The sequence below is a fragment of the Oncorhynchus gorbuscha genome, linkage group LG08, assembly GCF_021184085.1.
Source record: "Oncorhynchus gorbuscha isolate QuinsamMale2020 ecotype Even-year linkage group LG08, OgorEven_v1.0, whole genome shotgun sequence".
Lineage (NCBI taxonomy): Eukaryota > Metazoa > Chordata > Actinopteri > Salmoniformes > Salmonidae > Oncorhynchus > Oncorhynchus gorbuscha.
The window spans coordinates 28,699,673-28,712,453 of record NC_060180.1 but is presented as its reverse complement, the minus strand read 5'-3'; the positions used below and the strand labels follow the sequence as shown (position 1 = coordinate 28,712,453).

Genomic DNA, 12,781 nt, shown 5'->3' with positions numbered 1-12,781 from the left:
ATGGACTCCCGTTAGACGCCGTTTCAGACAGAGGCCCGCAATTCACGTCACAGTTTTGGAGGGAGTTCTGTCGTTTGATTGGTGCGTCCGTCAGTCTCTCTTCCGGGTTTCATCCCCAGTCTAACGGTCAAGCAGAGAGGGCCAATCAGACGATTGGTCGCATACTACGCAGCCTTTCTTTCAGAAACCCTGCGTCTTGGGCAGAACAGCTCCCCTGGGCAGAATACGCTCACAACTCGCTTCCTTCGTCTGCTACCGGGTTATCTCCGTTTCAGAGTATTCTGGGTTACCAGCCTCCTCTGTTCTCTTCCCAGCTTGCCGAGTCCAGCGTTCCCTCCGCTCAAGCGTTTGTCCAACGTTGTGAGCGCACCTGGAGGAGGGTGAGGTCTGCACTTTGCCGTTACAGGGCACAGACTGTGAGAGCCGCCAATAAACGCAGGATTAAGAGTCCTAGGTATTGTTGCGGCCAGAGAGTGTGGCTTTCCACTCGCAACCTTCCTCTTACGACAGCTTCTCGTAAGTTGACTCCGCGGTTCATTGGTCCGTTCCGTGTCTCCCAGGTCGTCAATCCTGTCGCTGTGCGACTGCTTCTTCCGCGACATCTTCGTCGCGTCCATCCTGTCTTCCATGTCTCCTGTGTCAAGCCCTTTCTTCGCACCCCCGTTCGTCTTCCCTCCCCCCCCCTCCCGTCCTTGTCGAGAGCGCACCTATTTACAAGGTACGTAGGATCATGGACATGCGTTCTCGGGGACGGGGTCACCAATACTTAGTGGATTGGGAGGGTTACGGTCCTGAGGAGAGGAGTTGGGTTCCGTCTCGGGACGTGCTGGACCGTTCACTCATTGATGATTTCCTCCGTTGCCGCCAGGATTCCTCCTCGAGAGCGCCAGGAGGCGCTCGGTGAGTGGGGGGGGTACTGTCATGTTTTGTCATATATTGTCTTGTCATTATGCTTTCCCTTCTGTTCGTTTCCCCCTGCTGGTCTTATTAGGTTCGTTCCCCTTTTTCTCTCTCCCTTCCTCTCTCTCTTCTCTCTATCGTTCCGTTCCTGCTCCCAGCTGTTCCTATTCCCCTAATCAATCATTTAGTCTTCCCACACCTGTTCCTTATCTTTTCCCCTGATTAGAGTCCCTATTTCTTCCCTTGTTTTCCGTTCCTGTCCTGTCGGATCCTTGTCTATTGTTCACCGTGCTGTGTCTGTGTATCGCCCTGTCGTGTCGTGTTTCCCTCAGATGCTGCGTGGAGAGCAGGTGTCTGAGTCTGCTAGGTTCAAGTGCCTTCCCGAGGCAACCTGCAGTTCTTGATCGAGTCTCCAGTCTGTTCTCGTCATTACGAGTGGAATTATGTCTTATGTTTGTAGAATTACTTTACTGGATTAAAGACTCTGTTTTCGCCAAGTCGCTTTTGGGTCCTCATTCACCTGCATGACACCATCACTCATTCATATATCTTTATGTACATATTCTTTATCCCCTTACTCTTGTGTCTATAAGGTAGTAGTTTTGGAATTGTTAGCTAGATTACTTGTTGGTTATTACTGCATTGTCGGAACTAGAAGCACAAGCATTTCGCTACACTCGCATTAACATCTGCTAACCATGTGTATGTGACAAATACAATTTGATTTTTATTTATTTATTTTACCTTTATTTAACTAGGCAAGTCAGTTAAGAACAAATTCTTATTTTCAATGACGGCCTAGGAACAGTGGGTTAACTGCCTGTTCAGGGGCAGAACGACAGATTTGTACCTTGTCAGCTCGGGGATATCGAACTTGCCACCTTTGATTTGATTTGACATATATATATATATATATAAATGCACACACACGTATATGCAAACACACAAACATATATAAACACACACACACACACACACACACACACACACACACACACACACACACACACACACACACACACACACACACACACACACACACACACACACACACACACACACACACACACACACACACACACACACACTTGGAAGTGAGGAGAGCGATGAAAGGAAGGAGTGCTTTACAGACATGATCTGTTGACCTCAATTGACTTCACCACTTCAGACTGTATCATAGTTACTGCTGATTTTTATACAACACTGCTATAGATAACGGTTATGACGTTGATGATAATCATCATCATAACCGTTAACACCAACATAACACGAGGAAATTGTTTCAGTATAAGCCATACTGTGCTGTACTGTGCTGTACGAGCGTACCTGTGTGCCTGCGTGCGTGCACATGGTTTTCTTATAGCCTCTGATCCTTAATTGTCTTCCCACTGTTTGTCTGTGCAGTCATAATCTGAATGAAGGACTGTTCCAGAAAGGGAGAGAAGAGACAGACAGGCAAGGCAGCCAGAGATGCAGTCAGACAGACAGGCAGGCAGGCAGGCAGGAAAAAAACGAGGTAGAAGTTAGACTGACAAATCACTGTTGCATACAAATGTTAATGACAATGCTCCATTTGATTTACACAACGCTGCCCTCTTGTGGAGCATTAGTGGATTCCAATCATGAATTCATTATTGATTGTCATGGCAAATGAATTATGCACAATTACAATTGCGTGAGCAACAAAGAACATCATTTGATCAGAAGAATTCCCCAGTCAATGTTGAATTTTGCCCAAGAAAGAAGACTTTGACACATCTTTGATTACGTGACTCTAAAAAGGCAGAACTTCCTCAAAGCAGATTTTTCAATGCTGCCAGCCGAGTGCCTCTGTGCCTGTCTGTGCGCGGGTGTGGTGCATGTTTCTGTTATGAATACAGTGAAGATTTTTATCCTACTTTGTAATCAGATTTTGTCAGTTTATGCAGTTCATGCCAAAAGGGCCAAGTTAATGTAATTCATCTATTTTGTCCTAGATCCCTATTTAAAAATACCTAAAGCTAATGATCTATGGAAATTGATCGCGCCTTTCATTTACAGTAATTTGGAACTCATTACTGTATTTTGAGCACCGTTCGTCAATGTCCCTCTCTGTCTCTCACCTATACACACACGCACGCACGTGCACACACACACACACACACACACACACACACACACACACACACACACACACACACACACACACACACACACACACACACACACACACACACACACACACACACACACACACCTAGACATTTTAATTAGCTTATTATCTTTGAGAGGGATAATTGCACAGATAGAAGTCTAAATCTGGAGGTGTTTCAATTATTCTGTCTGGCTGGCTGCAGGCAAAGTATCCCTCATCATAACTAATACATAGTCTGGCTGATTAGCTTAAGACACCACACTGTTTGCTCTCCAATAGGGCTGTGTGTGTGTGTGTGTGTGTGTGTGTGTGTGTGTGTGTGTGTGTGTGTGTGTGTGTGTGTGTGTGTGTGTGTGTGTGTGTGTGTGTGTGTGTGTGTGTGTGTGTGTGTGTGTGTGTGTGTGTGTGTGTGTGTGTGTGTGTGTGTGTGTGTGTGTGTGTGTGTGTGTGTGTGTTGGCCAAGGTTATCTGATTTAGCAGGGACTGAATCTTGGAGCCCTCAGTTGCTCGTTGGTGTGGCTGAGTGTTAAGTGATCACTAGGTGCTGTTGCTGAGGAGCTTAGTTCCAATACAGCCTGTGGAGCATTAATCACTGAGCTGGCAGACCGGTCCTCCTTACTCTTCTACCCCCTTTCTCAACTCTCTGTTTCCCCCCTCTATTTCCCCCTTTTTTCACCTGGTCCCTTATTATTATTGTAAATGCATTGAGAACACTCACACATGCACACAAATGTGCATGCACACACCCACGCACACACACCCCTGTCCCGCAAACCACTTTCCATCTTATCCCTTGTACATTTTTACTCTTCCTCCCCAGTTCCATCGCTCTCACTGAGATTGTATTTCCACTTGTTGATAGTGTCCCATATCGTGTATCTAAACGGTTGTGACATAATGTATTTCTCTTTCTGCTGTTAAAGTCAGGCACCTTTTTTTTAGGATTCAGTGTACAGCAATAGATGTCCTGGTTAGTTGAGTCATTTGGTGTTGGTTGAATTTGTTTTGGTTTGGTTTGGTTTGGTTAAGTTTTGGCCACTTACTCTATCCTTGACTGTTTAGTTTAACTGTGGTTAGTTTGTCAGTCTCTGCTTAGTTTGGCTGGGTAAGGTACACTGTGGTTGGTATGTCATTCTGGTTAACTGTTGGTTTGGTGACAGTTTTTGGTTAGTTGGGTGTTGTGGTGTTATTACTGCATCCGTGTATCAGGTGCCAAGCTAAACAACCTGAGGCCTGGCATCTTACTGGCACAAAGACATGATACACCTGGATATTTCACTCAATGACACACACTACAGCTCACTGGGACATACAGGCCTGCAAGTGTGTATGTGTGTTTGTGTAGGTGAAAGGGAAGCACCCATAGTAAAGAGAGCCACATCCTTGAGCATGTCGGTCTCTCTCCTCACTCCCCCATTCCACCCCTTTCCTCACAGACTCACCGTATTTCTGAAGTGATCTCTCTGCTTTCCTTCCCTCCTCTCCTCCCTCCTCAGTCCGCTATCCTGTCTCTTCTCTCCTCCCTCTTCCCCTCTCCTCCTTCTTCTGTCCTCCCTCTCTCCCCTTCTCCCAGCTCTCCTCCTTCTTTCATCCTTCTCTCCTAGCTCTTCCTTACCTCTATCCAAACTCATGCCACTTACCCAATTACACACTAGGAGGGACTGAGCAGGAGGGGATGGAGAGAGGGAGGGAAGGGAAACAAACAGAATGACAGAAAGAAACGGTTATAGGTAGACGAATAGGATGTGAGAGTAAAATAATACACCTTAGATATACCTTAGAACTACAGTGGACTATAATCACCTCTCGACTCTGGTTAATGGCGTTGGAGTGTTCGTCTAACTTTTAACAATTGTTATCTGGACTTACGGACGCTTGATGATAGTTGACGAGGCTGGCTGACAGGTCCAATCGGAGGGTGGCTGAGTTACGGAGAACCTTCTCTGTGCCCCCTGAGGCATTAAGGCTTTGACTAACAACCACCTGTGAGCTGTTCTTGACAGGGCAGCTAAAACGGACAGTGAACTCTATACTGTCAATACTATCTACCACAGACAGGAGAGAGGGGATAGAGGGATTTTGTCTCAACATCGTCGTCACTTCTGACCTTAGTGGACGTGCCATGACTTTTTACTGGCAGATAGTGGGAGACTGAACAAGAGAGAGAGAACAGGTGGACAGAGTGATATAAATGCGACTGGGGGACCGGAGGGGTTCTGAGCTAAGGGGGCCTCTCTTGGATTGACACGGACAGACAGAGAGAACGAGAGAACGATAGAGGGAAAGGAGAGATCTCTCCATCTCTGGGACAGTGTGTCAAGATGCAGTTTATTTTTTTCCGTGAGGTGTGGGAGATGGAGGGGTTGCAGACAGTGGGGATACTCCTGGTGGTCTGTAGCTCCATCAAACTGATGCACTTCCTGGGGCTCATCGATTTCTCCTCCGGAGGTAAGATACAGGGGGCTGAGGGCTGGGTATGAAACATGGGACAGAGTTAGTTAAAGGACAGGAAGGGTGGGGGGGTTAGGGACAGGGAGAAGAGGCAAGGTTATGGGCTGGGTACAGAGGGGCTTGAGGTTAGGGAGAGGGTTAGGGTGTGGGAGAGATGTCTATGTATGGCAAGATGACTCAATCCTTAATCTGTCTGATAAATGGTGGACTTCAATGGCTGTAATTCAGGTCATTGGGTGTCAAATCGAGCTTGCGTACATTTTTCGGTACACTTTCCAAATGTCGACTAAACAAAATACGCTAGACAAGGTGGGATCTTTTTGTATCTGGAAAATTAATTATGTGAGAAATATTGATGGAAATGCTTTTATGTGCAAATATTGATATATTAATCATCATATTGAAGTAAATGACATGTTGTGTGGTCCTGCCACTATGACTCGTCAGGAAAGCATGCAGTTTATTAGGCTACAGATGAAATAAATTATTTCGGAACTTCACAGGGTGGTGAAAGTGCAAGGTGATGAGTTTGACGCTCCGTTCCAATAACTATCGTGGGTCTTATGTCATAACACATGATAATCGATGAATGGCTGAATTTTGACAATAATAATAATCTCTTCATATATAAACTATACGTGTGCTCTTAGCCAACAGTGAGAAGATAGCGCTGTGGCTAGAGCGCACTTTCCAATTTCAGAGTGGGCACACTCACTATATAACCCACATTTTTTTTATGAGAAAACAATCAGTAGAGTTGAAAATGCTTTTCGCAAAAAGTATTTTTATGTGCACTACCTCGTCACGCACAGCCTTTTATCTGCCACGAGTCAGTTTGATAGAAACACATCTCTGGTGGGAAAATGTTTTTTTTTATGCAGATTTTAGAAAATTTGCATGAAAATATGTCACCAATTAGATGACCTAGCTTGTGTCTACATCTATTTTTCCTCTCTCACTCTTCTCTGTGCCTAATGAGCTGCCTATACTTTATATTACTAATGGACAGATTCCTAGATGGTTAGTTGGCCATGGTTTACAGCCGTTTGAGGGTAATAGCAGACACGTTTTTCCAAAACATAGTTCGTGTATAGGTGCCCTCGAGGGAACACAAGGCAGAGCTAGCCGAAACGACACAAAACAATTGCTTTCCGGACATTCGTTCATTTGAGATGTTAAGGTTAATTTCATCAATTGCTTGTCCTTGTAATTGGAATGTACACTACCGTTCAAAAGTTTGGGGTCACTTAGAAATCTCCTTGTTTTTGAAAGAAAAGCACATTTATTTTGTCTACTAAAATTACATCAAATCGATCAGAAGTCCAGTGTAAACATTGTTAATGTTGTAAATGACTATTGTAGCTGGAAACGGCTGATTTTTTTATGGAATATCTACATAGGTGTACAGAGGCCCATTATCAGCAACCATCACCCAAATATTCAATTTTATTTGGAATGGCAAGCCAGACAAAATTAAATGGTCCTATTTATGCAAGGAATATGAATTTGCAAAAACTTAAGGACTCAGTCAAACAAATGTTATACTTAAATCCAAACTGGTTCTTTAGCAGATTAGTCATCCCCATGTTCAAGAATGGCCATCTTCCCTTTATTCAGATTAAAACTTGTGACTTTTGGTTAATTGAAAATTAAATAATCTTCAAAATATTGCTATTTTAAAACAAGCTGTTTTAAAAGTTGGGTGCAATTTTAGTTGAATCCACCAGAAAAGACAGAAAAATAATACAACAAATAATGTGGTTAAACTCAAATATACTATTTGATTAAAAAAAAGAACATTATAAAAATGAAGTTATAGTCTTTGTAAATGATATCATAAATAGGACTGGTGGAGTTATGCCACACATGCAGCTAACAATATAAGGAATTATCTGCTCTACCAAAAATGACAACCAACTAATTGCAGCATTACTTCAAAAATGGAAGAGGCGGAAAATTAATTCCTTAAAAAGGAATTTTTACTTAAAATTCATACAATGTGATTTTCTGTATTTTTGTTTTAGATTCAGTCTCTCACAGTTGAAGTGTACTTATGATTTTTAAAAATACAGACCTCTACATGCTTTGTAAGTAGTAAAACCTGCAAAATCGGTAGTGTATCAAATAATTGTTCTCCCCACTGTATATATATATATATATATATATATATATACAGTGGGCCCAGCGCTTACATACTTGGACGTATCAACCCGAGAAGGCACCCAGGTCACAGATATTTGACCTGGTTCACCTAGCAAAGAAATGGCTGGAGCCCGCAACCCTCAGTACTGGGGGCATTGTGGAAAGAATAGTGATTGACCACTACATGGCCTTACCTTACGAGCTAAAGAAGGTTGTCAGCCAGGGCAGTCCCACCACAGCAGACAGAGTGGTGGACCTCATTGAGAGGTGTCGAGCAACTGACAAACTGCTCAAACCCAGTCGTCTGGACAGAACCACCCAGGAAAAAGGAGGCCTCAAAGGAGGAAGCAAGAAATCTCACCTGCAGACTCCCCGGGTTTGGAAAGGAAGAATCCAAAGAGCGGATGGGGAATGTGGGTGCCAGGACCAGGGTTTCCAACCTGAAGCAAAGGTGAGGAATAGATGGGTTGATACCGACACCTGGGAGTGCTATACCACTGTCGCAAAATAGGACAGATCACATGGCACTGTCCCAAGAAGGAGGAACCTATGCTGTTCCACATTTCCAATCTATACCACTGCCATGTCATTTCAGCCCATGTCCAAGCCCACCGCTACCCACCACACCTCAGTTGGGTACAGGTCCAAGGGAAGAAGAAGTAGATGCTCGTCTAGACTCCGGGAGCATGGTCTCCCTCATCAGACCATCACTATTATCCCAGCCGCAGAGGACTGCCTCTCCAACCAGGGACATCACCTGTGTTCACGGGGACACCAAAACCTACCCAAACTCAGATGTAGAGATTAACACCACCAGAGTGCAGTTCAGAGTTAACCTAGGATTGATTGAGAACCTACCATATCCCGTGCTACTAGGTCACGACTGTCCATATTTTCAAGAATTGTGGAAAGAACTACAGGACGAAGGAGATGGCAGTGCCAGATAATAGGGCATGCCAGGCGATATTTACATTTTCCAGTGAAAAGAAAAGAAAAACCGCTACCAAAGAACTATCTGACCTATGAAAGGAAAGTTAACAAATTGGTACTTACCTGCCCGACTCCTGTAGCCGACACTAGAGTTCTCCTGGAAGAAGAGGGGAAGGACACGACGAAAAGGCAGGAAACCCAGTGTGGATAAATAGGCCATAAATGGTGGAAGAGGAGGAACAGGAAGCACAGGCCGAGGGGCCTGGAAATTCTTATGCCCATCAGATTTTTCCTCCTGAGTTAACACAGTATAGGGGAAGGTTTGGTACTGCTCAGATAGAAGACCCCACACTACAGAACGCCAGACAGAATGTCAAGGTAATAGATGGTGTACCTGTAAATCATGCTAATGTACTCACCTTTCCCCATTTTCCATGAGGAACAATCTCTTATACCAAAAAGTCCAATGACATCACAGTGTCAGCTGTTGGTTCCAACCCCGTTTCATGTGACAGTGCTGAACCTGGCCCATAACCACATGTTGGGAGGACATTTACGGAGAGAAACACAAGAACGGGTGTTACAACGCTTTTTCTGGCCGGGGTGTATGCGGTAAGATATTGTCAGGTGTGTCCTGACTGTCAGAGAACCTCACCCCTTCCTGATTGACACAATTCCTTAATCCCGTTGCCAATGATAGACACGCCCTTCGATAGAATTGCTAGGGATTTAATTGAACCATTATCACGGTCTGCAAAAGGTTTTCAACATCTACTGGTCGTAGTGGATTATGCCACCAGGTATCCAGAGGCTATTCCCTTGCGCAGTGCCAACACCTAGAGCATTGTCAGAGAACTGCTACAGATGTTCTGCAGGGTAGGTTTACCCGATAGATCCTGATGGACCCAGGTATGGTGTTCATGTCTAAGGTGATGAAAGATTTATGTAAATTGCTTCAAATCAAACAACCCTGCACTTCTGTATATCACCCACAGACCGACGGCCTAGTCGAGAGATTCAATAGAACCCTGAAATCCATGCTCAGATGGACCACGGAGCGGGATTCGGCAAAACTGGGACCAGCTGCTGACGTTTTTGATGTTTGCTATAGGAGAAGTACCCCAGGCATCCACTGGTTTTCCCCCATTTGAGCTACTGTTTTCCCACAGGCCCAGTGGATTGTTAGATGTAACAAAGGAGAACTGGGAACAACAGCCCAGCCCCCAGAACCCTGTCATAGAACACATAGAATAAACCATGTAATGCCCATTGAAGCAACATTTACAGCAGAGTCAAGTCGACAACCGTCTCGTTCAACCCGAGAGTTCGCCCCAGAGGATCGGGTTATGGTGTCAGTACCCATGACGGAATGTAAATTCCTGGCCACATGGGGTAGTCCCTACCAGGTGCTGCAGAAAATGGGGCCTGTGAACTACCTCATCTGTCAGCCAGGGAGAAGGAAGCAAAAACAGATGTATCATGTTAACCTGTTAACAAAGTGGATAAGTCAAGAAGTACTGTGTGGTGGGGGACAAACCAACAGACTTCAGTACCTTCTGCAGGGCCTCTACTTAAGCGCGCCCTACATTTCCTTTCTTTGTCTTTTTTTTGACCCCGGCAGGTGAAGGAGTAAAAGGTTATTGGGGAGACAGAGCGTATGGTGTAGGTTTACCGGAGGAAAGGAACTAATGATTTTCAACATTTCAAAATAAAGATAAAAAATTAAATGAGTATTAGGTGTGTCCAAACGTTTGACTGGTACAGTATGTACAGTGTGTATATATATATATATATATATATATATTATATATGGGGGATTGCAAGTGATGCAGACAATTGCGCTGATGGAAGCTTCAATCTATCTGCAATGTTAAAGCTGATCTCTCCTCAAAAACAAATTTGATGAAAAAAAAATTATGTAGGGAATAATGTCACCGTGTGTGTGTGCGTGCGTGTGAGTACATGCATTTTGGCTAGGGATAGAGCAGTGTGTGATTGACTCAGCCCTGGTGGCCATAATGGCTTTGATGTCCCTGCGTGGGTCAGATCAAACACACACACACTGTGTGGGTGGGTGTGTGTCAGTACATTTTGCTCCAATCTCTAACCTCGTACTGCCTATTTTGGCAGCATACCTGTAGGGGGTGGGACAGAAAGCTTATGGGGAAGACAGGGAGTGACACGGTCAGCAGATCAACAGCTTGTCCTTAGTACATAATAGGGATTCTGTCAACCTGTGTGTGTGTGTGCGCATGCGTGTGTTCATTCAGAGGTGTGTTAATTTATTGGTATAGTTACAGGTCATACAATACTGGTCTGTATCATGGCCTTCATCCCTCCACCATCTGGAGATCTACTAGAAGTAGTGAAGTTGCTGTTACTTCGGAGATGCAGGTGCTCTCTTCTTCTCTCTGCCTTAACCTTTAGAACACACAGGGATACAGTATGACTTCGCTCTGACAGTACCAGGTCTGATTCTTACAGATTGTGTCTTCGAATTGCACTGTGATTATTCTTGGTTCCAACTTGAGTTGTACTTGTGCTGTTTGTGTGGTCAGTGGGTTGAGGGTGCGTAGTGAGTAACATGAGCTGATTTCTGGTGGATGAGTTCTGATGAATGAGTTCTGATGAATTAATTCTGTTGGATGACTTCTGAAGGATGAGTCCTGGAGTTCTGATGGATGACTTTGGAGTTCTGGTGGACGAGTTCTGATAGATGAGTTCTAGTGGTTGAATTCTGATCTGTTCAAATGTGAGGACTGGTTGGGTTTGAGTCGTTTGATCAAGGTCCTGCTGAATGTTGATCTAACACAGATGTTTTCAAAGTGTGAGGCGCGCCTCACCAGGGGGTTACTAGTTACTGTAATGGATTACATTTAGAAAGTAACCTACCCAAACTGTGAATGTTGTTATTGATGTTCCACATTTAAATTACACAAGATATTAACCTCATTAACAGTGAAACATTTATTTTGGGGGTTATTTAACACACGTCAGAGAATTACACCCACCTCTCCATTCTTCTGTATGAAATTGCACAAACTCCAAACATTTTGCAGTGCATGTTGGGATACCACTTTTCTTTGGAGCCTGCAGCCTTGCTGGCTTGGTCAAATAGGCTATTGGAGGTTCTAATTAGCCCCTACACCCTTGATCATTTTTACGCCCTCAGCTTTTGGACACCCACATATAGCGGGGCTGCGCGTGAACGTGCAAATGTAGGGCCGAGGGACTGGTTTGGGATTCAGCATAACTGTATTCGGTGCTCTAATAATGAATAAATATTAGACCTGTTTCTCATTACAATCGCAGGGAAAACACACATTTTAAAGCAGTTTGGTGGCTCCATTTAAAATGAGGGGTATTCCAGCTTTCCAGTGCTACCACATTTATTTCACAATTCCTAAAATTGCTTGCATGGCATCGTTAAAAAAATGCATACAACCAGAATTTGTCGCAGAGCTCTTAAAGGTGCAACAGCGTTTTAAAAGGGCAATGACATACTTTGTGAAATAAACAACAACTATACGTTTTTAGACTGAATTAACTGTATATTTTGAAAGCACATTTATTGATTTAAAGCATGCTGCATGTTCATTAAGTTGTGTCCAAAGAAATATAAAATAAAAGCTGTTTTCTAACAGTTTCATTGCAACTATATATTTTAAAACAAAATGTAATATAATATATATACATGTATATAATGGAAATTATTGTATTGATGTTCCCTGAAGGGAGGCCACTGACTCAGACTTTGAAAACGCCTGGAGTAGAGAGTTGGGCTTGAGCTCAACAGGCTAACCATATGGCTTTTCTCTAGGAGGCATTATGTCTATCAAAAACTATTGTACTGGTAGCCTAGGAATTGCCTAGAAATTGCATTGCATTGATTCCTAGAAATCTTTGAAAAGGTCACGTAAATGTGGATTTTTAACTCATAAGAACCCTTTTGCCCTTCCCTCAGTTTCCTGTAGTCCATTCAGACTGAAGATAATTATGGCTTCATACTGAGTGTTAATTATTTCTTTGTGTTTGTCAATGACTCACCCGTAGAGGTCTGTGTATGGTGATGTAAGCTATCAGCTGAAATGGATGCACACGCCCGTCCTAGAAAAGCCAGGTCAGCAAACCGAACCGTTGCCCTTACTATGGGAGACTGCTGTGCATGCTTTAATGAGTTGCATGTTGCTTATGCTGTGTGTGTGTGTGTGTGTGCGTGCGTGC

General features: G+C 43.9%; 1 protein-coding gene across 1 annotated transcript in view; it reads left to right on the top strand.

The window, feature by feature from the left end:
• LOC124041459 (Kv channel-interacting protein 2-like) overlaps positions 1-12,781 on the top strand; it is a 120,132-nt gene that overhangs the window by 97,975 nt on the left and 9,376 nt on the right. The gene's annotated exons all lie outside the window — the stretch shown is intronic.